Consider the following 24,736-nt stretch of genomic DNA (forward strand, 5'->3'; position numbering starts at 1 on the left):
TAAGGGCAGCTATGACAAGCTGTGAAAGTTGCTTTCTCCTCTTCTCTATTACCTAGTCTATAGTAGCTGTTGTTGTGATGGAGGTGTCACATGCGTGGAGTAGAGAGGAAAGGTATAACATGCAGTGAAAAACACACAGGAATGTTTATAACAACAGATTAGGTTTTTCATATGGTTTTATAAAAATGTAGCATCAAGATGATGTGATGCACATTTTTAACATTTCTAGAGAATAGATAGTGAAGTGAAAGACCAAGTGCCAGGTCCTGCACTTTGGCCACAACAACCCCATGCAGCGCTACAGGCTGGGCACAGAGTGGCTGGAGAGCAGCCAGACAGAGAGGGAGCTGGGAGTTTGGATTGACAGGAAGCTGAACATGAGCCAGCAGTGTGCCCAGGTGGCCAAGAAGGCCAGTGGCATCCTGGCTTGTATTAGGAATAGTTTGGCCAGCAGGACCAGGGAAGTGATTCTTCACCTGTATTCAGCACTGGTGAGGCCACACCTGGAGTGCTGTGTCCAGTTCAGGAAGGACATTGAGGTGCTGGAGCAGGTCCAGAGAAGAGCAATGAGGCTGGTGAAGGGACTGGAGCACAAGTCCTATGAGGAGAGGCTGAGGGAGCTGGGGCTGTTCAGCCTGGAAAAGAGGAGGCTCAGGGGAGACCTCATCAGTCTCTACAACTCCCTGAAAGGAGGTTGTAGCCAGGTGGGGGTTGGTCTCTTCTCCCAGGCAACCAGCAGTAGCACAAGAGGGCATGGCCTTAAGCTGTGCCAGGGGAGGTTTAGGTTGGATATTAGGAAGAAATTTTTTATGGAGAGAGTAATCAGACATTGGAATGGGCTGCCCAGGGAAGTGGTGGATTCACTGTCCCTGGAGTTTTTGAGACTGGATGTGGCACTTAGTGCCATGGTCTAGTAACTACGGCAGTGTTGGATCAAGGGTTAGACTTGATGATCTCAGAGGTCTTTTCCAACCCAGCTGATTCTATGATTCTATGATTCTATGAAAGAGCTCATTCATTCAGGTCATAAATAAAACCTGAGAGTAGTCACCTGGTGGCTGTCCAGTCTGATCACATGAAGAGCAGACAGTTCCACAATCAAGATTACCTTAAAAGATTTATCAGGAAGACATATTCTTAAACATATAAATACTTATATGGAACAGTGTTTGGAATAGATCTGTCACTTGAAGTTATAAAATTCTCTGTAATTACAACAGCCCACTCAATGAGGGTCTGATTTTGACTGTGAGAAAGAGATACATAGTCCATTATTAATAAAGTGCAGAAGGACAAATAGAAAAACTTGATAAAGTATAGACAGCAAATAGGTAAGTGAATTAGTGGATGTCAAATGCTTGCTTTCAGAATAAATTTCTTTCTTTGGCCTGTTACACTGAACACATTTTTAGTAAGATTATGAGTGTCCTCAGCTTGTTCTTTCTTCATAATTTCTTGAAATGCTGACTGAGGTCCTAAAAATGCATGGAGCAGAATAACTCCCAGATGGCAAAAGATTAATTAGGAATATGCTTAGAGCCCAAGGCCATTCACATTCATGCTGTTGAAGTTGTCCAAATTTACTTTCAAAGAAATTTTGAGCTTAAGCTTTAAAGGGGTAGATCACAGAAAAGATACTGGACTTTTTGAGGCTCTGGATATTCCAGTACCAAGATACTTAGAAAACATTGTAGAAAACTCTTCCTTTTTTTTTCTGATTTCCATGCCATTTCCATGGCATTAATGGAACTTTTTCTAAATTAAGCTTTGGAGCAGATTCAAAAATATTTTTCTTCAAATTGGATTTTTTTTCTGCCTTTCATTTAAAACACATATTATTTATTAGAAGTTTATGTAACGTACCTATCTGCACTAAATTAGCAACAAAGGGAAAAGCTTTCAGAATGATCACATTTGTGAAAATTACTGATTTGTTGTGAACCAATATTATTTACTTGAGGAAATTACACCTGAATTACACATGAAGGCTGTGCTGCCACTCAGTGGGATCTTGACAGGCTGGAGAGTTGGGCAGAGAGAAACTTAATGAAGTTCAACAAAGGCATGTGTAGGGTCCTGCACATGGGGAGGAATATGCCCATGTACCAGTACAAGTTGGGGGTGACCTACTAGAGAGAAATTCTGCTGAGAATGACCTGTGCATCTTGAGAGATGACAAATTGACCATAAGCTGGCACTGTGTCCTTGCTGCCAGGGGGGGCAATGGTATTCTGGAGTGCATTGGGAAGAGTGTGGCCAAAAGGTCAAGGGAGGGGATCCTCCCTCTCTACTCAGCCCTTAGTGAGGCCACATCTGGAGTATATTCAATTCTGGTCTCCACAGTTCAATACAAGGACTACTGGAGAGTGTCCAGCAGAGGCCACAAAGATGGTGAGGGGTCTGGAGGAACTCTGTTATGAGGAGAGATGTGGGAGCTGAGGCTGTTTAGTCTGGAGAAAAGAAGACTGAGAGCACATGTCATTAATGCATGTAAATATCTCAAAGGCAGGTGCCAAGAGGATGGTGCCATACTTGTTCGGTGGTGCCCAGAGACAGGAGGAGGAGCAATTGGCCATAAACTAAAACACAAGTTCTATTTAAACGTGAGGGAGAACCTCTTTATGCTGTGGGTGGCAGAGCACTGGAACAGCTACGCAGGGAGGGTGTGGAGTCTCCCTCTCTGGAGACATTCCAAACCTACCTGGATGTATTCCTGTGTCACCTGCTCCAGGGGACCCTGCCTTGGCAACAAAATAAGCTTATTTTTAAGAGTGAAAAATCTTTGTGGATAGGAGGATAGTATAAAAATAGAAACCTGCAAGAAAAGAGAACCAAAAGATGTCTTTCTGCTCTGAAAAGCAGTACTGTGAATAGCATTGTAGAGTTTGTATAGACAGATAAAAAAATCTTTTTGTATTTTATTGAGTCCTGGATTAAATTTCATCTGATTTTTATGAAGGAGATTTTTTTTCTGCTCCCTCTAATAGTGCTTGACCAATAGTAAAGATTCTTCAGTTTGAACTGAAGCCTTAACTCTTGAAAGTACTTGAGAACTGAAGTCAATGGTATTACTCTTATGATTAAAACTAAGCATGGGTTTAAAAGCTATAATCAATCAAGGTCACAGTGCAATAGAATACCTTCAGATAAAACAGTATGAGCTCACTCTCCCTTCTGTTCACTGTTGCACTGCAGAGTAAATGTGTAGAAATCTGCCACAGTTTCTCTGAGTCCATAGAGGAACCATAATTTCCAACATCAGCACCTGGATATGTTGAGTAAAATGATTCTTTGTAGGATAAGTGGCCACAGTTGTCTGCTGCTGCATTTAATTTTAGTTGTAAGGTGCTGTAATGATCAGTAAAATGAATAAATAAAGTGAATTGTCTGTCTTCCATAACAGTGTAATGCAGCATAGGTACTTGCATTTTCCTGAGGGCAGATGCAGCTCACATGACTTGCACACGACTCCCACAGATCATGGTGCCACTGAATCAGTAGCTGGTGTAGTCATATGATCAGGCAGTGAAGTGTGCAAATTCCAGGCCTCTGCTGTGGCAAAAGGTACTTACATGTAGTATAAAGACCAATTTATTTCAGAAGTCAGTTATTTTTAATTTTTAAACAGCTTTGCATGGATGTCTTTGATGGATCATCATGGATGTCATCTGGATCCTTTCAGCACAACTTGTGATTCTGCTGACTTGAAATTTAACTGTTTGCTTCTATGCATTATATTTTTTTTTCCTCAAGAAGAAAGATAATTTCAATGATTTATGAACTCAAATCCAAGATCTTTAAATAGGCAGGAAAATTAAAAAGTCAGAATAACTGCAGATGGGTCTTCTGTCAGTAACTGGCAGAACAGTAGTTATTTTAAAAAGCTGCATGGAGGAGGGGTGGAGGCTGGGTAGCAGTAGATGTCCGGAAAATATGATATGAAATATAGCAACATTTACATGCCTGTCATTCAGGAACCTTATAATTCCACTAAAATTGGATATGGGATCAAATCTAACTGCTCAGTTTGCCTACAATTTTCTTTTATTAAGAGGCAAGTGAGATGTATTGATAAAGCTTTCCTAACTCAAGTTAGGCAAAATCAGTTTTATTATTTTTAGAAGTAAAGCTCCCCTCTGTAAAAAGCTATGTCAACAAATTCTATTTGAATCAAAGGGTGAGATTAGTCATAGTTATTTGTACAGCACTGTGTGTTAATGTAACAGTGTATATACATTTATGTAGCAGATCTGGAATGGATGTGTTCTGGACTCCCCAGATACTTTTCCCAAGGGCATTGTTTGGAGCATAATGAAATTTGAGCATAAACTGAAGAAACAGATAATGAATAATTACAGCTCTGTAAAACTCATGTCAGTAACTGCTTGTCTGCAGCACCACCTTAATAAACCAGAATTATCTTCGAAGTTCGCATTCCTCACCTCCCTCCGTCATCAGCCGTGGCGCTGACCAGGGTGCTGAGGTCGTGGGACTCTGATGCTGGAGCACAAGAAAAGTCACAGCTGTTGCTAAAGGAGAAAGAGGAAAGGGTCAGGTGTTTCTAGTGGAGAAACTGAGAAAATAAAGATTGCCACGTGGTTCCATTAGTTTATTGTTGTTGTAAGGAAGGATGGCACTGCTGCCAGATGAATTAAAAAAGCTGTGAAAACTTTTGTTAAACTTTTTAGGTAAATGGCTTTAATTGAGTTTAAACATTCTTTTAATCAGGATTATTGCAGAATAGCTGCTATAATAATTTCAGCTATGAGCTGCATGGCTGTTTGTGGTAGAAAAAGTTGGTGGGAGTTGGACATTATAAGTAGTAGGAGGAAACGAGAAGGAGCAAATAATTGCAGCTTGTCTGCTTCTGAAACATCTCTAGTCTTGTGCTTACTGTTAAGTGAGAGAACAATTTTTCTACATTTTGTTGAAGTTAAATGCTAAAATGGCATACCTAAGCCATTTTTTCCCTGTCACCTTAGAAACATTTGAAGTCCTATATGCTGACCTGCTCTATTTGTAAATCACATGCCATCTTCTTTATCCCTCTGGAACGCTGGTGAGTGACAGTTATGCCAATGACAAAAAATTCCTTTTCCCCTGCAACAGAATAAAATTGCTTTGCCCTTCCTGGCTGGGAAAACTGGTTTTAAAACTTAAGTTTCTGTTTGCTGTGCTGCAGGCAAAGAAGTCCCATCTCATTGCATCTGACTGTGCTAGATGGAAAAGGTAGGTTTGAACACTTTGGAAAAACCTCCTCTACACATCTGTCTGCATTTACCCTGCACCAAATTTCTTATGCATTAACAAATTGGTAGTCAGCATTATTTTTTGATAGCCACCTTTGCAGTCAGCCATTTGTGGTGGAAATCCTAACTCTTTTAAGCTACTCCAAGCTGCTTTTTTTGTTTATGCTAGAAGATGTGCATAATCAAGGCAACCTGCTTATCTTAGTGTTGGTAATGTAGCTATTAACAAACATCTCCTTTATGAAATTAGAATACAATTAGTTTCAATAAGCTACAATTAATTACTCCTTTTCTTTGGTTAAAGTTCTGACAAGCAGAAAAATCTTCATGATACTGTCAGAAGGAAAATCAGTTGCAGGACGCCAATTCTTCTGTTAACCTTTCTATACTAGTGGGTTTTAGGTTTTAATCGTTTAGCGGAGTGTGAAGCCAAAAAAGAATCCTTAGGTCCTCTAATGTTACCTCCTGCCTAATCCCCCTGACTACATTCCATGGAGGCCTGCAGATTTTGAGTCCTGTGCTGAAGGCAGACCTTGTTTTATGGCAGGTAAATTCTCATATTCCCTTAAGTGAACTAGCAAAACCCAGTTGATAGTGTGTTCCTATAAGATGCTGAGTTGTCAGAGTTCTAGTTGTCAATGTCAACTTCACCAACGTTTGAAATGTGGAAATCACAGAGACCAGATCCTATCCTTCTGGCTTTTAGTAATTGATGTTGCTGAGTCCTTACAGAGACTAAAGAAATGCAGACCAGGTCATTACTGAATAAGAGGAAAAGCAGCATGAGAAATTATTTAATTAAAAGGTAGGTTACTGTTTTACAATTATACTTATCACCTCAGTGTAGTGTTTTGATGATGAAAACTCATTTTATATTCTATTGGAAAGATTTCCAAAACACCATATACTTTTTCCCAGAGAAATGATTTACCATTTGAACTTGCAACAGACCATACAAATGTGTAAATTGAGTACTTTTGCTTTTCATGGAAATAATAGACAAGGAGTTCACTACTACATAGAAAAGATGCAGGTGCTTGCATTATAAATAATCCCAGGTTTTTTCTGGCACTCCTTGTGTGGGTGCTAAATGTAACTAATAATTTTAATAACATTTCCTGGTTTCACCAGTTACTCCTTTCCTGATCACATTAGGTCTATGTTACACATAACTTTTTAACTCTTCTGATGGTGGATTTTTCATTTTCATTTGGGTTTGGCTTTTTGGTTGGTTTGTTGAAGCTTTTTTTGGACAGGATTTTTTGCCCAGTACTCACTTTTATCTTAGTTCTTTTAGCATTTTTCTCTTAACTTGAAAATGCAGTTTTGCCTTTCTTATTTCTGCACAGAATGTTATTTTATTGGTTAAAGCAAAAGACCAAAAAGTTGGTCATGTTACTCTTCTGTTTTGTCTGCTTTTGCTGGCTTGATTTTGCTTCTAAGAACCATTGTTGCTCAATCTTAGCTAGCAGTCTGTCAGCTTCTGCTTCTGATTGTCTTGTGATGCCAAACCTCTTGTTTGGCATCTAATTAGTTGCCCTGATGGTTTTCTATCTGAAATGAAATGCTAGAAAAGAAATTTCTGGTATCTCTCTCAATTCCTTTCTTTTGTGGCCAAATTGCTGTTACTTTGGGCTTCTTCGGACTAGAATGAAAACTATCACACCAAGATAGGTTTTAAACAAATTAGCTTCAAGCTTGGATGGGAAAATCTTGTTGTGCCTTTGTGGGTGTAATTGTTTATGTGGCTTTTACTTTACACTGGTGTACAGCAGAAAGCCAAGAATGTTAATGCTACGCAAAACATTGTGTAACAAGATAGGCAGTCTCCCTAGCCACCAGAAAAGCACAACCCACAGGCACTTAGATGAGGTGTTGTTCAAGGCACGAACCCCACTCAGACACGAACAAGTGCCAGAGCAGAATTACCGTTTATTCAAACTTCCTAGGTTTAAATACCACGCTTGAACATGTCACAAGACCTTCTAACCAATGACAATCAAGTATTGTCTGAGAACCCGGGAGACCACAACTCCCATGGTTCCTTATTACAGTCTACCTGCAACATTTAGATCATACGGGCAGAGTATGGGTGGGTTTAGGGTCAGCTGGGATATCCATAATGAGTTTCAGGAAAAAAAAGAAACAAAAAACAAGACCGCCAAAACCACCCCAAACAACCAAAACCAGTTGTGGCTTGCGTATTCAATTTCAGAAATTCTGTGTTTCTCCTAGCCAGCAATAGTGCCACTCATTTGTTTTCCTGCTGTGTTGCTGCTCTTTTTGGTTTTGGTGTTTCATAACTGGACAACCCTAGACCAGGGAATTTGAAAATACTGTGTTTTGCTGCTTCTGAGAGACGGAAGGCAGCAGGCAAAACACACACAACAAAGGCCATAGGGACTAAGGCAGAAGGCCACGGGGAATTATTTTGTGAAACAATGTTAGAAGATAGGAAGAATAGAAGCAACTGAATAAAATGCCTTTTATTAGGAAGCTGTGGCCTGTGTTCAGTTTTCACTTTCTGAGTTTTGTTTTTCCTTAGTGGTAGCAGTGTATTATGAGCTCTTGACTTCAGTGAGCCCTTCTGGCCTTCGGACTGCTGGGTGAGAAGATGGAGAAAGGACCAAAGGTGACAGACTCCAAGCCACATTTATCATCTAATCTGGTGGTTTGTTTGGCCAATGCCAATGTTAAAGCTCAGTGCAGAGAACCTCTGACCTGTTGCCCAGCAGCTTCAGTTCAAAGTTGTATGTAGAAATATATGTAGAAAGTCTCTTCTTACACTCCATCTTTAAAAGCGTTCATGTCAGCAGGGACTCTTATTTCTAGAGCCATGAAGGTTAAAAAGTCTGAGCTGGCAGTTCACATTTCCGATTGGCTCTCCCACATGCCCTCCTCAAATCTGCTTCTATACTTGGAAATTTAGGGCAGTTGCATCTTCTCCAGATCTTCCTGAAACATTGAGACAGAAGTTTTGACTTCCACAACTAAATAAAGCTCCCAGTCCTTTCCAATTTCAAATACATGACCAATTTCCAAAACCAAAGCTCAGCCTTTTCTGCATCAGCTGTCATTTGTAGAAATAAACTGTATCATAAACAAAGTACTAAGACATTTGTTCTAGGAAAGACTTCCTGTGTCTCAGTCCAATACTCCACTGGTTTTTTTGCAGTTTCATTTTATAACCGTCTTCATATTTCGGTCATGTTCCATCTTAAAATGGGTTCAGCTTTTAGTGCTGTTTTTTTCCATCAGAAGCTTGATCAAAACCTGATTCCTCTGGTGGTTAAATCTGCCTAATTTCTGGTAGCTGAAGTCACTTGATCCACCTTGGATTTTGAGCTAAACCCCCGATTTATCTCGGGTGATTCTTTTTTATCCATAGTGTAGAAACTGAAAACCAGTCTTTGAGGATGGGGTGAGTTGAGCTCAGCTGGGCACCACGTGCTCACCAAGCTTCTCTTTCACTCTCCCTGCTCAACAGGATGTGAGGAAAGAAAATGGGATGAAAAGGTTGGGTCAAGATAAGGACAGGGAGATCACTCACCATTTACCATCACAGGCAAGAGAAGCTGATCTTGAGGAAATTGGTTTTAATGTTGGCAATTAGTAACAGAGTAGGATGGTGAGAAATGAGAACAAATTTAATTTATTTAACAAAGTGTTTGTACCTGAATAATTTGAGTCAGACTTTGAGGTTTTGAGAGGGAATAGTCATTATAAAAATATTGCAAAAATTGGTGCAAAAAAGAGCTATTACTGAAATGACTGAGTGTACCTTGATTATAGCTGTGCTGTATTTTGAGCAAATGAGAGTTACTACAAGGCACAGACTTTAGGCAACAATAGAGGTCTATTTCTTCTTTGTTAGATAACACTATTTAAAGGAAGATAGCCTGAAAATAAATGATACCTTTCTACTAATGCCAAGAAATTTAATTTTCTTTGTTATTGACCTAGAAAGGAGCTTCAAGAATTCCAGAGTATATATAAAAAAAGGAAGTATTTGACCTTTGCCTGAAAACACAGCAGAACTTGGGCATCACTCAGTGAGTTGCTGCACGGTTAGAATCTTCTCCCAGTCATAAGAAATGCAAGCAATCTAAATAACTATTCAGTCTCTACTATTTTACGAATTTATAATGTTCAAAACAAAGTTAGTGACTCATATGAGTCACTGAATTAAAGGATTAACTCACATTTTATTTCTTGACTGCTTGATGACAAAAAGAAATTGTCATAATAAATCAAATACAGTTCAGTGAAAGATGAGAGAACTTCAGATATGTTTAATAAAAAGGAAAAAAGTTAGGTTCTGTGCTGTATTGTAAGTGATGCATAGGAAGGGTGTTGTTACCCCCTTAGCATGATTAAAAAAAGGTATTTATTTTGGAGTCTCTTGAGCTTTGTGACTGAAGAATGATCAGAAACACATGCTTGGATTTAATTAAGAAATGCAGAGCCAAATGCTAGATTCTCTTTTTTCTCCTCTTTCAAAGAAAGGTGGAAAACACGTCACATCTCCTAAGTTCATTAATTTATTGCCTACGATTTCAGACGCATTTTCCAATTGTTTTGCAAATTCTTGTCTGAAGTCAAAATGTGGTGTGAGGTTGGGGAGTTCATCCATCCAAATTTTTGTGGTATTCTGCCAACGCACAGAAGTTACATCCCAGCTGGAATTTTCATCCAAGCCCCATACCTGTCTGACTGAGACATGCACAGAATTTAGAATGTGGGAGATAAAAGGTTGCAGAGTCTAATCAGTCACCTAATTAGTGGTGAGGAGCATTAATTTAAAATGTGCTATCTGATGATCTGCTCTCAAGTATAAGAATGCTTATAAGAGAAACTCTCTGAAATGGTAACTAGTGTAATTCTGATAATTAAAATGATAAATGTAATTCTGTCTGACAGCTAACCTCCCAGTGATGATTTACTGTGGACAGAAACATGCATTGCCATGGTTATTGTGAAGAATTTGGTAAGCAGCAAAAGTATGCACTGAACAAAAATCTTTTCCGTAGCCTTTTTCACACACCAGTTTAATAACAAAAACTTGTTAAAAAATACTTTTACCTCAGAGAAAGTGGTTTGGAAAAGGGAAGGTTGCAAAACATACGATGGTTTTTTTCCTTTGTACGGTACGTGGAGAACTGAGGAGCTGACTTAAGTCTGTGAGTTCAGTTACAGAAAAGAATTAAGTGGCTGGCAAAAGAGGAGTATAAAACCCAAATCACTAGTGGTACCATTTATTAGTTGATTCATACACAGCTGATGAAATGATGTGTGAACTTGAAAGCATTTTAAAGAATTCTGATATTTTTGTCCATGTCTAGCCTGCAGAAAAGGGTATGTTCCTGAAGAAGAATGAGCTTTGTCTTGAAGCATTTATGGGATAACTAAATTAAAACAAGGGAAGTAGATTGTTTGGCAGAGGAAAGTTGGGTCACACCCTTCTCCCAGAAAGGTAGTGGTAGGGGTGTTGGTTTTTTGTTGTTGTTTGTTTGTTTGTTTGTTTGTTTGGGGTTTTTTTAGGTTTTGAGAGAGTTTTTTTGGAAACAAGAGGGTAGGGGAAAACAATACAAATAGACATAATTTTTGTATAAACACCGTACTTGTCGTCATGCTGCATTATTAAAGCAAATGGAAAGAGAAAATACTAGTCACTTTATGATTCTCTATTCAGGCGGCACTGGTGATGACTTTTTTTAAAGTATTTTTTGCATTGCTGTGCAAGTTTCGAGCTGGTTTCCTGCCAAGTCTCCAAAATTTGACAACAAGGCCTGCTTCCCAGAGAGGGAAGAAAAAAAACGAACCACGGGGAAAAAAACTGAAAGAAGTTTGAACGAAACCAGATTCTATCAAAAATATATATTTACAATTATATAGATACAATTTGAATATATTATCCACAACAGGGAGCTCCTGAGAGGGGAAAAAGGGAAAAGGGAGGGGGAAACAGGGATAAAAAGAAACCTAAAAACAAATATCTCCTAAATACACCCGTTAACAGAGAGCTGATGAATAAATATAAAAATGAATTAAATACTTCCCTGATTGGGACAGCAGGGCTGTGCAAGGCAGCAGCCAACTCCCCCACGCCTCCCGGAGAGACTGGAGATAACGGCAGGTCTGAGCAGGCAGGCTTTGGCCTATACAAGCAAAAACTGTCTGTGAAGAGACCTGTTGCCTTCAGCCACCAGAAGAGAGAAGAGAGCAAACTCTCTTATCTGTGTCTTTTTATATGTTGTGTTACGGAAAGGAATAATTCCTAAGTCATTACCCTAGTTTCTTTCCTGGTTACAAGCTGGTCTCCAGGAAGGCCTAGGGTGAAAACTATCACAATTGCTTTTCTAAAATGTATTTTTTCCCTTTTTTTAAAAAAGTACATTTATTTCATGTCAGTGTTAGACACAGATGCTGGCTATTTAGAAATCAGCTATGCCACTCTTGCTGTAGCCATTAGTCCCTTACATAGTCAGCTTCTTGAACTGAGAATCTTCAAAAAAAAAAGTGCATTTACTAGAATGTTACAATTTTTTATAACCCGCAGAGTGAAAGGTGTGAAAAAGCTGGCAAAGATAGCTCTTTTGAAATCCAGTGGTAGAAGAAGGTACAGTGGCCTTTACCTGTCACTGAACTCTGGATAAGCCATTCTTAGCACCGTTCAATAATCCCTGTTAATGTCTGCAGTGTGAGAAATGGCAGAGTCCTCATTATGGTTACTGCTCACTGTGTCTCAGAAATGGCATTCACAGCTGGCCTGCTAGGAAAGTACTTCCAAAAGTACCTACCCAATGCAGTGATGAATGCACAGATTGTTAATAAACCAATGGAGTTTAATTAGTGTAAAACTACACAGTGCTTTGTGTAGCCACTCCATAAACACTGAGAGCTATCATGCTTTATCCAGTTAGTGCCATTTTTCAAAATTCATGGCAATCACCAGTAAGTCTTCTACAGTGAAATTAACTTCACCTGTTTTGCTTTTTGTTTTTGGGTTTTTTCCCCTTTAAAGTAACAAGACTTGAAGAGTACATAACTTCATTCTAGATGATTCCTGTGAAATCCCTTTTTTGCACACCCAGGATTTACTCAGGACCATTAGATACTTCTGTCTTTTTATCATACCCTGAGTGAATGACAGCTACTGTAAGATTTATTCTCTTATTATCATGGCAGAAAAGGTGTAGCTGATCAACAAAAACAATAGCAATACTGAAAGCAGTTACATTTTTATTTAAATGTCAGGGATATGCTGCAAATGTGCTTAAAACTACATGATGTGGCTGGCATAAAAAACATGACATTTAGAAAATGGCAGAAGGCAGGTAAAGACATTGTAAGAAGGCAAAGTGCACCTACTAAATCTACTGTAATCATAAAAGATCAAGTAAAAATGGTTTCTTTTTACTTACATTTACGCATGAGAATGGAAGGGAATTTCTTAACTTGTACAAAAGAGGATGGGTTTTAAGGGGGAAGATTATAGACAGTCTATTGAAGGTAGATTGATATGGTTACTTTCTGCATTATGCTTTAAAAGCTGGATTTATTTTCAGCTGAGTTTACTTTTATATTGAGATCAGGCAGGCAGACATTCTTTAAGGATAGTGATTTTTCATGTTTGCTCAGACATATCTGATTGAATGATATTTGTACTCTCTGAGTTAGTCCCAGTAGCATCTGTCAGACCACAAACTGCCTGGTTGTACAGGAGCTGTGTACAAATGACACTGTCCCATTTAGACCATATTTTAGGCAAAATGAGCTATGCTCACATGTAAGCATGGAGTTTGCTGCAGGTGCCACAGGTGACATATTTTGTGTGGATTTTTGCCCCTCAAATACTGATGTATAACATTTGAAATGGCATTGGGTGTAACAAGTCTGGAGCACTGCTTTTTATACCATTTTTGATGCTGCATTGAGCCTTAAAAAATTGACATCAAATTTAATTTTATTTCACAAGTTTCACATCTCCTCTAAGATTCATTATTTAATTAAGATGTAAAAAAAAGAAAGAAAAAATAAAGATCTCAGTTATTACCTATTCTTCACTTAATTTTATTCTTTCCTGTGCTATTATATTGTCTAAGCTTGTAAAGCAATAGAGTTGTTTCCCTCAAACTTTACTTGCAGTTTTCTCTCTGGCTCTTGTTCTCTGCTGTACTTTTTTTTTTGCTCTGTTTTCCCAAGCCCTCAAACCATAAGCCTGTACACATATTTTCTATTTGCTACTGCTTCTATTCTGAATTCCCTTTACTCACTTCCTTTCTTACTGTGTTGCTCTTCACTTGGTGTGTCTCTTGGCCCACTCCACACACTCCCACCATGCCCTCCTCTCACCACTTTATCTTGATTTGCCTGTCTTCTCGCTTCATCATCTGTCCCTCCTCAGCTTCCCTCAGTGTCTCGCCATCTCTGCCTCTGCCATCTCCATATATATAGAGATAAATATAGATACATATATAAATGTCCTTCTCCATTTCTCCCTCTAAGATGTCCTCTCTATTTTTTTTTCTTTTCCCCCAAGATCTTTCTCCTGCTTTAAGTTGTGGTGTGCTGTGCGGAACACAAGGTAGCTGCTTTCTCAGTATGGTTTCAGCACACATGCTGGTCTGCACAGGTTTGGAAGGGACATGGGGAGGCAGAGGACAGAGAGATCCATGACTTTTTTGGTATTGACTGTATCAAGAGAGTATCAAATGCTGTTCACTGACCAAAAATGGAAAGGCCCTCGATCATGAGAGAAGGGCATCATGGTGATGTTTCTGCTGCTCTTGAGAGTCTTGAGATTACCATGACATTCATTTAATAAGTCATCACTCTATGGGCTGCAATATTTAGAAAGCGTGGGAGTAATTTCTCCTAATCAAAGACAGTTACTGTTATAGGTGCCTACATGAAGCTTCCTTGGTGATCAGAGTTAAAATTCTTCCAGGGCATGTTTTACCTGACCTATTCAAAATGTCCTCAGGATGGAATGAATCATGTTCCAGAATTGCCCACTGCTCTCTGTTATCTGAAAAGGGAATTCAGATGATTACCAGGGAAGTAAACACTAATATCTGATCAGATGAATTTTGCTCACTGTTTTTGTACAGACTCGTAAAGAAAAATTGTTTTTGAGTCAGACAAGTAATTTGATGGTTTAGAAAAGGTATTCAGCACTTCTATAGCATCATAGACCGTTTTACAAATGGAGAGATAAAGCCAAAGTAGAGCAAGGCTGTACTAATGAGGCATCTGATGAGTCTGCTAATAAAGAAGAATTACTGGAAGTCCTGTGTTTTAACAAGAGCTGATATAAATATTATGCAGAGTTAAAATTATTCAGAGGAGATTAATACTTAATGTCTCAGGTCCTGGTCTTAACTTTGCAATATCACATCTTTCTAAATTCCCTTGAACTGACATGGTTTGCTTTTCACTTTTTTTCCTCTCTGAAGAGAAATAATTCCTTGGGAACACTTGAGAATCCTCAAGGGGAGAAAATGTATCTGAAAAGAGCCAAGCTACCTATGAGGCTGTTCCATTAATGCTCATGAAGGTTTTAACTCTTTTATCAAAATACATTGTGCTGGTGGCTTACATCTTATGTGCTTTGGCCAAATTCTTCCTGATTTTATAACCTCTTCAATCACTTTAACTCAATGATAAGCTGAAGAATTGGTTCGTACTAAGAGTAAGATATGCTAGTGAAGTAAAGGCTGACTATGAAACTGTTGCCATATACTAAATATTTTCTAGTGCTCAGTGAAATGGTCTTTACAGGGAAATCTTAGGCACTTTCGTCATAAGATCAGCTCATGTCTACTGATGTAGTAAGAAAAAGAAAGAACTAAAAGAAGTCTGCTTTTCCAACCATGTTGGTATATTTAATAACATACTATGTCTTCATGCCAAGTTTGTCCTTTTTAAGTGTCATGGCTAAAATATTATTCCTCTTACAATTACTTTGTGGAGTATGGTGTTCAGTTTATTATAAGAGAATTACTTGAAATAACTATTTTTTTTAAACTCATGCATAAATTTATGAAATGGAACCAGAGCAGAAATTTTCATCATAGTGTTGTATAGCACTGCTGCAGTATTTGAGTAAATGGAAGCAATTTCGTATTACTGCTGTGTACTGCCTATTTCTAGCACTGTAGAGTACAAAAATAACCTTGCCTATTCATTTGTAATAGCTCTTACAAAATAAAATGCCCCAGCCAAAAGACTGTGAGCCTGCTATAGGCAACCATGTTGTAAATAACTGCATTTTCTGCATTTCCTGTGACTTAGGTGATTCTGTTTACAAGTGGTCCATGTAATAGTGAACTTTAAGTAAGACCATGTCTCACATGAGCTCTCCCTCCTCTTTGTGTGATGTCTCTTAGAGCAGCACTCCTGTCTCAGATTAATGGATGCATTTTCTGATCAGGGAGTAATGGAATTACTTCTTTTTTTAAATAATCTCCTCATTCCTTTTACTTTAGTAGAGGCAAGAGTCTTTCATTTATCACAGTCAGTGTTTTTTATTATTGGTCAAACTACAGTGCAATAACCTAGGAAGCAAACTAATTACTAATTACTGGGCAGTTACTGTTAACTCGGTGCAAATTAAAACCACTCTGAGGGGCAAATTATGAAGCTCTGACTTTCTACCATGCAATTGATAGGACTAGATTTGAAACTCTGGGAAATAATTTCACGTCTTTAAATTCTAGTCAGATTATTAGGGGTAACTGGGAGAAAAGAAGCTAACTCTTGATTTTGTTAAAATACTGGCACTATACCTTCCTGATAACTATAAAATGTGCTGAATGAAGTGTTCCTCCATTAGGAGCTACATTTGGTGCACTTACAAAATTTTGTAGGCCCTTGGTGAGAGAAGGGGAATAAAGACGGAACCAGGGTGGTTAGTTGTATGACACACTAAATGGGAAGTTTGCTGATTTTATTTTTTCTAAATACTTGCAAAACTAGGTTGACTAGTAGGTTAGCAATAGTGGTTAGTTTCAGCAGGAAGCTAAGGCCATTTGTTGAGATATTGGAAATGAGAGTCTTTTCCAACCACATTTTGCTTAAAAAACATAAATTAGGAAAAAAAAATAGAATTATGAAGTCTTCTCTGTCATTTCTCACAAAATCTATGCAATTTCACAGAAATCAACAAGTGAGCCTGGAAGTTCCCGATAACTGGGAAGTACTTTTGCTGCCTACATTATTGTGCTATGACTGCAGTGAATGAGTACATTCAAGTAACACATATGATATAATATCCAGGATAACTTCTGTAATTAATTTCACCAGTAACTGTGTATAAAATACATCATATGTGTGGTGAATTCATAGCCTGAAGTACAAGCTGGGACCTCATTAAGGTCTTGAATTACTCTGACCATTTATCTTCATGGTGGTACAGCAAATCTACCTTTCTTCAGATTTGAATGGTTTGGATTTTCTCTGCATAGATTTTAATTTTTCCTAAAGCCTTGGAGGTACTGTTCATCAGAAAACACTTCAGCATGGCTGTGCCCTCTGGTAACATGATTTGCTTTCTGGTCCTGAGGTTAGCCTTGGTTTGGCAATTTATTTCTCCTTTGAATTTCAAATACTGGGCAAATACAAGTGAAAGTTGGTGATATGACATGGCTGATAATTCTCTTTTACCTTCAAGAGAAATAATGCAACTGATTATAAACTTCATTCAGAGCAAAGCTTTTTATGCATAACAGGTAGGGGTTTTTTTACAATACCTTATTACTGTGGCATAAGAAAATTACCAGAGATTAAGGAATAATCCATGAAGTGTTACAAGACTGTAAGAGGCTATCTTCAGTGAAAAGAGACAGATGATGTCTGACTTGGTGCAAATAATACAGTTGATCTTCATGTGTCTGACAAAAGATATATTGGTAGATGCAAATCAGTTTTCCTGCTGATGAACGTAATAGAAATCTCCTAACTCCATCTGTCTTGTTTATTTCCTTTAATTTGAAAGGAGAGGGAGGATTTGCAGTAAATAATAATGTTGTTTGGAATCATGACACATGGAAGTATTTGCCAAGTGTAACTTCATAATATTTGCCCTGTGCACTTGTACCTCTTGAGGGCAGTCCTGTGACCAAACCTAGGAACTCTTTCATGGCCCAGATGAATCAACCAGAGCAACATGGGTCTTCTGAATCAGGGTGACCTTTTCAAGATTTCTTTCTCTCTTTCTCTCTGTGGAACTCACCATATGGCCAGGCTGTATCAGCATCTCTGCAGCAGCAGCAGCTTTTGATTTCTCTGCCTATTGCCAGGCCTGCCATGCCAAAAGATTAGCAGATGGACCATGTCAGAAGTTAGCAGTTCTCACTGGACATGCAACACATGTCTATTTAAATACCTAGCGTTGAACTTTCAGAAAGGGCTATGTGACATTTCTTAAGAACTCTGTCTGACTGGACTTCCCCAAAGAACAAAATCTAAACAATCGTGCCACACTTGGAAGTCAGTTTGTCACATAATCATGTCCCTGACACAAAACAGCACAAACCCTGTATTTTAACATGAAGGAGAGTTTTTGCCTGGGGGCAATAATTCAGGAAATTAATTTCATTTTCTGGTATTGTAGCTCCACAGTGTAAAACAACCCCCACAGTAAACTTAGGTCTTAATGAAGGTATTTGTGAGGTCTGTGACAAGGAAGCTTCTTTGCCCTTTGATAAAAGCTAAGAGGTATCTGAAGTACATATCTAATTTCTTTTTAATTTCCCTTTTCTGTTTTTTTTGCTGGTTTCTTTTGTTTTGTGGGTTTTGTTGTTGATGATGATGGTGTTGCTTTGGATTTGGTTTTTTGGGTGTTTTTTTTTTCTTAAGGCTTTAGTAGTCCTGTGTTAGAAGAGTGTTTCTGCCAAAGAAAGATGTATTTTGCTTTTTATTTTTCAAGCAATGAAAGCAGAAATTTAAGACTCTTAATTACTCATCATCACAGATATTACACTTTACCACCATGCAATTAGGACTCAATCCTATTCTTTTGCTGATGGCAAATCTACCCTGTAGATAAATTTTGCATTTGTGCTGCAACCAAAGAGAAGGGACTTAAAAAGTGCTCTAATTCACTAAATGCACTCATAAGGGGAAATCCAGAGATGTTGCAGTAAGCATGTGACAGCAGCGTGTTGTTCAGGTAGCAGACTTTTTTCCTAAGGGGACTGACAAAATGGCTTTGAAGAATACTCTCCAGAAGTAAGAACATGGAGAAATTAAGCAGTTAATTTGAAATATATGACTCGAAGCTTTTAAGTAGCTTGCAATAGCCTATAATTAGCTTAATGTAAGATCAAGATTATATAACAGGTGGAAACATTTCTCAGTAGCATCTGCTTTGGAGTGAATTCATGGCTTATGTATCTAAAAGACAAATAGATACAGCTAGACAGGTATTAGTTTTTCTATACCCTGAAATGGCAGTTCTAGTTCTTTAACATTAAGCTGCTTTTAGTGTCCTTTGTTCTTTATCTAACTGACACATTTTTCCACATCGTGCAGTCATTGTTCACATATACAACTGCATGACATCACCATGTCCCGCTTCTGACCTAAACTATTTTTCAGACCTACTTTAGATGTCCACAGCTGAAAGCCTCTCTTCACTCTTTATGTCCTGCCTAAACTTTCTGCTGACTTTGAAAGGAGATACAGATGGTTTCTAACCTTCTCAAGCAGCAGCAGAATGCATTTGAGGCTGTCTGTCATCTCTAAAGAGTGCTAAACTTACCTTTTACTGGGAAAATGTGTCCAGGAGAAGTGTTTGTATTGAAAAATCTCTGTTTTCCTAGTACTAGAGAAACACCTTTACAGTCCATCTGATAGTCCTGTTTACTGCTTTTATTTGCATAACATCTTTCATCAGGAAAAGAGATAAAATTCAGGGTTTTGTCAGTGTTACTGATTTCAGTGTGGTATGTTGTTAGACATACTAACTCTGAATCACTTGTCTTCTAAGAATATTGGTTTACTAGGGGAAGAAAGATGAGTGGAGTGGGTTTCAACTTTTACTAGCAAAATTGTTGATATTTTGTTAGCCATAAGCACTTGGCTTTATTGTCAAGATAGGACAATATAGTCAAGATAGTCTTCCACAGAGTACTGTAATCTCTGTGATTGCAACAGTTTTTTGAGTTTGTAAATGTAATCAATGTTTAACAAGTATTAGTGTTGTTCCATTAAAAGCATTAGTTTCCTGACTGAATTCACAAATTTGCAATTGCCAACAGGTTTGTTCTTAAGTCAGAAGGGGGAAAATTTTTTTTATTTTCAAAGATTCAGATGGAAGAATAAAGAAAGAATATCTGAATGAAAGCATGGATAAACTTCTCAATTAGATAATGAACCTCAAAAAAAAAAAATAAAACACGCCCTTTTTTTTAGGATATATCAAATAATTTAAAGTTATATTTAGCGAGCCTGGCCTTACTAAAATTTTTCATGGAGTTGACATATGCTAAAACTTTGTGCTCTACTTTTTGCAAGATAAAAACATTATTAACTAGATAATTGCACTGCATATGAAAATATTATAAGTGCATAATTAAACATCTGGATGGATGGTCTATTGATCACAATGAGTACTGTTCATCCTCAGCTAAATCTTCAAATAAGAATTGGTGTTCAATTTTGAGCAAGTTTTGGTAAATCAGACTCAAATTTCTGAGCCCAGAAGCAGCATTTTGACATCTGTAAAGCTAAGTTTGCATAGTTTACATGAGATCTCATTAAGGGCATTTTCTCTTTAAGCATCAAGCAAAAAGTCATGGGAAGGGATGGCAGAAGTACATGATACCTTTCACTGCTTGGTTCTTCTTCAGAGTAAAATGTTCTGTGTGTGAATGCAGTGCCTGATCATCAGCCTGTGGAACACAAAGCAGAGTGCAGAAGGGCTGGTAAGTCTCTCAAACAACCTGCCTGTCTGACAACAACCTCATCAGGATATGTGGAAGTCCTTGTCAAAATCTTCCTTGCAGCTGGTGCCTCACAGCTCTTTTCACAGGCTGTGGCTAATGTGGGTGCTGAAGCTGTGCCTGTGAAGGACCAGCTCTTTGCTTCTATCAACAGCTGATTTGTACAGCTGTAACCCACTTAGTGCACACATGAACCAGTGCATGGACATACTGAACCAAACCATTTATTCCAAGCCACTCTCTGAAAGTAAATATATTTTTTAAAATATATTTAGAAAATACAACATGAATCTGTAAATCCTGTGCAGACTATATTGCAAATACTGCTTAACTGTGATTCTATTTTATATTCCGGTAGAGGCTGAAAATGCCAGCTGTCAGGTATGTCATTGGAGTAAGCTGTGCTTGAAGATTCAGTATGATGGGGAGAATGTGAAAGAAGCAATTTATTTTTAAACCTCTAATACAACACTGTGCTGAATTCTTTATAAACAGGAGTACAGGCCAACATAGATTAGATGAGAATCATTATCCTGGATTACAAAGCAACTCTGACTAAAAAGCCTCTGTCCTTTACAAATGGAAACTGCAGCCTTTCCCTAGCATGTCCAATTAAACACTGGCTTGATCAGTGACTGGTATAGAGAACTTCAAGAAAAGATGAAAGGTGTTCATGGACTAGAAGATCTGGAATCTTCTGGAAAACAGTAATTTCACTCATAACTACAGAAAAAGAGCTTCCTCATCTCAAACATTAAGTAGTGCTGACACTTCCTTGAAAATGTAATTCAGTGTAAATACACTTGCTTGCAGATGTATGTCATTAATTACCAGGATGGTCTCTGATCATGGTCATTGAGAATGATTTCTGTGACATTCTGAATATCCTGTTGAGGTTTTTGTAGGTTTATCTGCACTGGGAGTTGTCAGATGATAGAATGGTTTTCACAAAAAGCAGAAAAGGCAACATGGAACAGAAGACACAGCAGTAGCTCTAAGAAGGGGGGAAGCTGAAGATATGTAATTGATTAAATTTGCCACAGAGAGGTTTTAAAAATGTGCTGGGGAAAAAGGAAAAATAAGAAAAAGTTAAGTCCTTTACTTAATAGGGAATGCTAACTAAGAAAACATTGTGTGGAGAAAGCTGGGGTCTTTGTAAAAGATTCGTAGAATATTGAAGGCCCACTTAGAGCAGTTGAGATTGAGTTGATGATGTCCATCATTGAGGACTGAGGGTGAGGTTCATACCCAGAGTGTTGAAGCAGGAAATTCTTGGGAGGAATGCCTTAGTTTTCAGCTGTTATCCTTCAGAAGTTGCCACTAATTAGGTGACTGATTAGACTCTGCAACCTTTTATCTCCCACATTCTATCTCCATCTTCTCACCCAGCAGTCCGAAGGCCAGAAGGGCTCACTGAAGTCAAGAGCTCATAATACACTGCTACCACTAAGGAAAAACAAAACTCAGAAAGTGAAAACTGAACACAGGCCACAGCTTCCTAATAAAAGGCATTTTATTCAGTTGCTTCTATTCTTCCTATCTTCTAACATTGTTTCACAAAATAATTCCCCGTGGCCTTCTGCCTTAGTCCCTATGGCCTTTGTTGTGTGTGTTTTGCCTGCTGCCTTCCGTCTCTCAGAAGCAGCAAAACACAGTATTTTCAAATTCCCTGGTCTAGGGTTGTCCAGTTATGAAACACCAAAACCAAAAAGAGCAGCAACACAGCAGGAAAACAAATGAGTGGCACTATTGCTGGCTAGGAGAAACACAGAATTTCTGAAATTGAATACGCAAGCCACAACTGGTTTTGGTTGTTTGGGGTGGTTTTGGCGGTCTTGTTTTTTGTTTCTTTTTTTCCTGAAACTCATTATGGATATCCCAGCTGACCCTAAACCCACCCGTACTCTGCCCGTATGATCTAAGTGCCTGTGGGTTGTGCTTTTCTGGTGGCTAGGGAGACTGCCTATCTTGTTACACAATGTTTTGCGTAGCATTAACATTCTTGGCTTTCTGCTGTACACCAGTGCAAAGTAAAAGCCACATAAACAATTACACCCACAAAGGCAAAACAAGATATTTCTGTGCAAGCATGAAACTAATATGATTAAAATTTATTCTGATGTAAGATTTTTCATTCCAGTTCTCACTCTGTTTTGCCCATGACAGTGATTGTAGTAGACCTCTCGGTCCTTATCTCAACACTTATCTCAGATTTTCTGTCAAATTTCACCCACCACAGTCATGCATGGGGAACATCTGTCTCTGAGAAGGAAGGTATGTGTGGTGAACCCAGCTTTCTGCCCTCTTTGTCCCTTGGAGTGGGTGGGACCAGGGTGGGTGGAGGGGAGTGCTCCAGGGCATCTGCAGGGATAGCTAAGGACTGATGCAGCACCATTCCTCTCTGTGTGCATAGAAAATCCAGTATTTAGAGAAGATCTCCACCTACTTAAGTCTTTCCCAGCCACCAGAATCAAAGTCTACGCAGCTAGAAAGTTTGGGCCTTATACTTTTGGAAGATCAGGCCTGACTTGATACCTCCCCTACCCTTTCAGTAAGTTGGCATTCAGTCATCAGACTTGGCAGGACTGCAAAACTTATCACTCTAATGGAAATAACCCCTCTGACAAAACCTGTAGTAGAGTATATTGCCTTAATGTCATCTTCATTTTCTCAAGCATTTTTTTCCTGTTTTATATGTAGTAGCAATGCCTCTCTGCTGCAGGTTTACTGTGTGCAAAAGCTTACTGTAAAAGCTACTTCCTGTAGCTTTGTTAATGCAATAAAATAACAACCAAGTGTAAGTCTGCAGATCATTGTTATGACAATGACAAATTAGGTTTTCTGACTGTTACAAAAATAATAGAAACGACAGATTAAAAGTACTCTCTCTCTTATGGAAAATCAATTATTTCAGTTTATCTTTTGAGAATGTATGTAAGTATGATCAGAATACACAAAACATTATAAAAGGTGTTCATTTAGGGAGCATTAGTGAAATACTATACATTCCTCCCAACTCTTTTGCATCGTCTGGCTTTCAGTCTTATATCTTATGTTCAGAAATGTCTGTCCCGCCGGTTTTAAAGAAGGAAATATGGAGAGTGGCTAGAAAAAAGCCCAGGAACTTTTAAATCTGCTATGTATTAAAATTTTATTTGTTGTCTTGTGGGAAAGGATCTTGGGATGGCACTGAACATAAACTTCTTGGGAAAAGCAATTTATTTCAGAGAAGCCATTGCAAAGGAGTTGATGATTCAGCAGAACACAAAACCTCAAGGGGAAAGCTGTGTAGCTTACCAAAATGAGAGCTATTGAGGATAACCATGGGCACAAGAGCTTGTGGAATCCCAAAAATGACTAGGCCTAAATTAGCTGATTAAGAAGTTTGTTTAAAGATGGATTAAGCTATACAGACATGAATAGCTGTGAATTTTTCCTTATCTGATTTTAAAAGGTTACTTTTTTTTATATATATATTTTTATACAGGGCAAGATGTTAAAAGTTCATAACCTCTGTTCTTACTCCCCTTCCCTCGACCAGGAAAACCAAGAGTCATTAATGTATGTGTGAAGATGTTCATACTACCACATGTTGTCATTTAGTGAAAAGGCCAGTTTGCCTTCTGCACCTGGAGATTATCATGGGGAGCAGTAATCAATGATGTTGACACCTGCTCAGCATAGAGGCTGTTTAAAACACTTCTTGAAGGAATGTGTCACCAGAGAAAAAGCAGGCAGGTAATTCTGCAATGACCCAGGAAGGAAGGTCTTACAGCCCACTTTAGAAGGTTTTACAACATTTTTAGTGCTCAGTGCTCTTTCTCCTCACATGTACTCTTCATTAGGATTGAATAAACGATGTTTATTCGTCATCAGTATCTTTTAAGAGGAGAAGAAAAATGTGCTGCTTATGAGATAGTCGTTTAAATGGTGTTTAAAGTAAGACATGTTTCCAGGGAAGCTGTGTTCGTTGTTTCAGTCATCAAGCTTCGTGTCATGCTTAGGGAGGGCTAGTAGCTGCAGGGAATGTCACATAGACAGGAAGTGTAGGCACAGCATCTTTGGCTGTAAGAATATGTCCAAGACTGCCAACCCAAGGATTTGGGTCTGCATCTTACACAGATAGTGTAAGCACCTGGTTTTGAAAACATGCCTCACTGTGTCCAAAATTCAGTACCAAGGACAAAAATATGCATGAGATCTTAAAAATTACTTTACTTCGTCCACTCTTCTACCTCCTTTTCTTTGTTCTCCCTATTTCATTGAACTGCCTAAATGTGAGTAGATAAGTACTGCCAGGTCCCTGAAGAGAGAATAGTACTCTCAAATAAAACTCAGTTCTAAATAAAATATTCAAAATCAGTTTCAGGATCTATTGGACTCAGGAACTTCATGTTGAAAAGTCAACTTCACACTATTATGAGTTCATTTTCAGCCAACTTTCTGTGGCATGTTTTTTCCAGACTTGGTAGGAAAGAAATCGGTTTTCCTGTTGAGAACTTGCCTGCTGTTTTAGAAATACAGTTATTCTTACGTGCA

General features: G+C 38.4%; 1 protein-coding gene across 2 annotated transcripts in view; it reads left to right on the forward strand.

Annotated features, from left to right (window-relative positions):
* The window catches only part of CAMK4 (calcium/calmodulin dependent protein kinase IV), a 150,702-nt gene that overhangs the window by 27,877 nt on the left and 98,089 nt on the right, over positions 1-24,736 (forward strand). The gene's annotated exons all lie outside the window — the stretch shown is intronic.

Source organism: Manacus candei, unplaced genomic scaffold (genome assembly GCF_025592945.1).
Source record: "Manacus candei isolate 608988 ecotype Guabito, Panama unplaced genomic scaffold, ASM2559294v1 h1tg000016l, whole genome shotgun sequence".
In the NCBI taxonomy this organism is placed as follows: Eukaryota; Metazoa; Chordata; class Aves; order Passeriformes; family Pipridae; genus Manacus; species Manacus candei.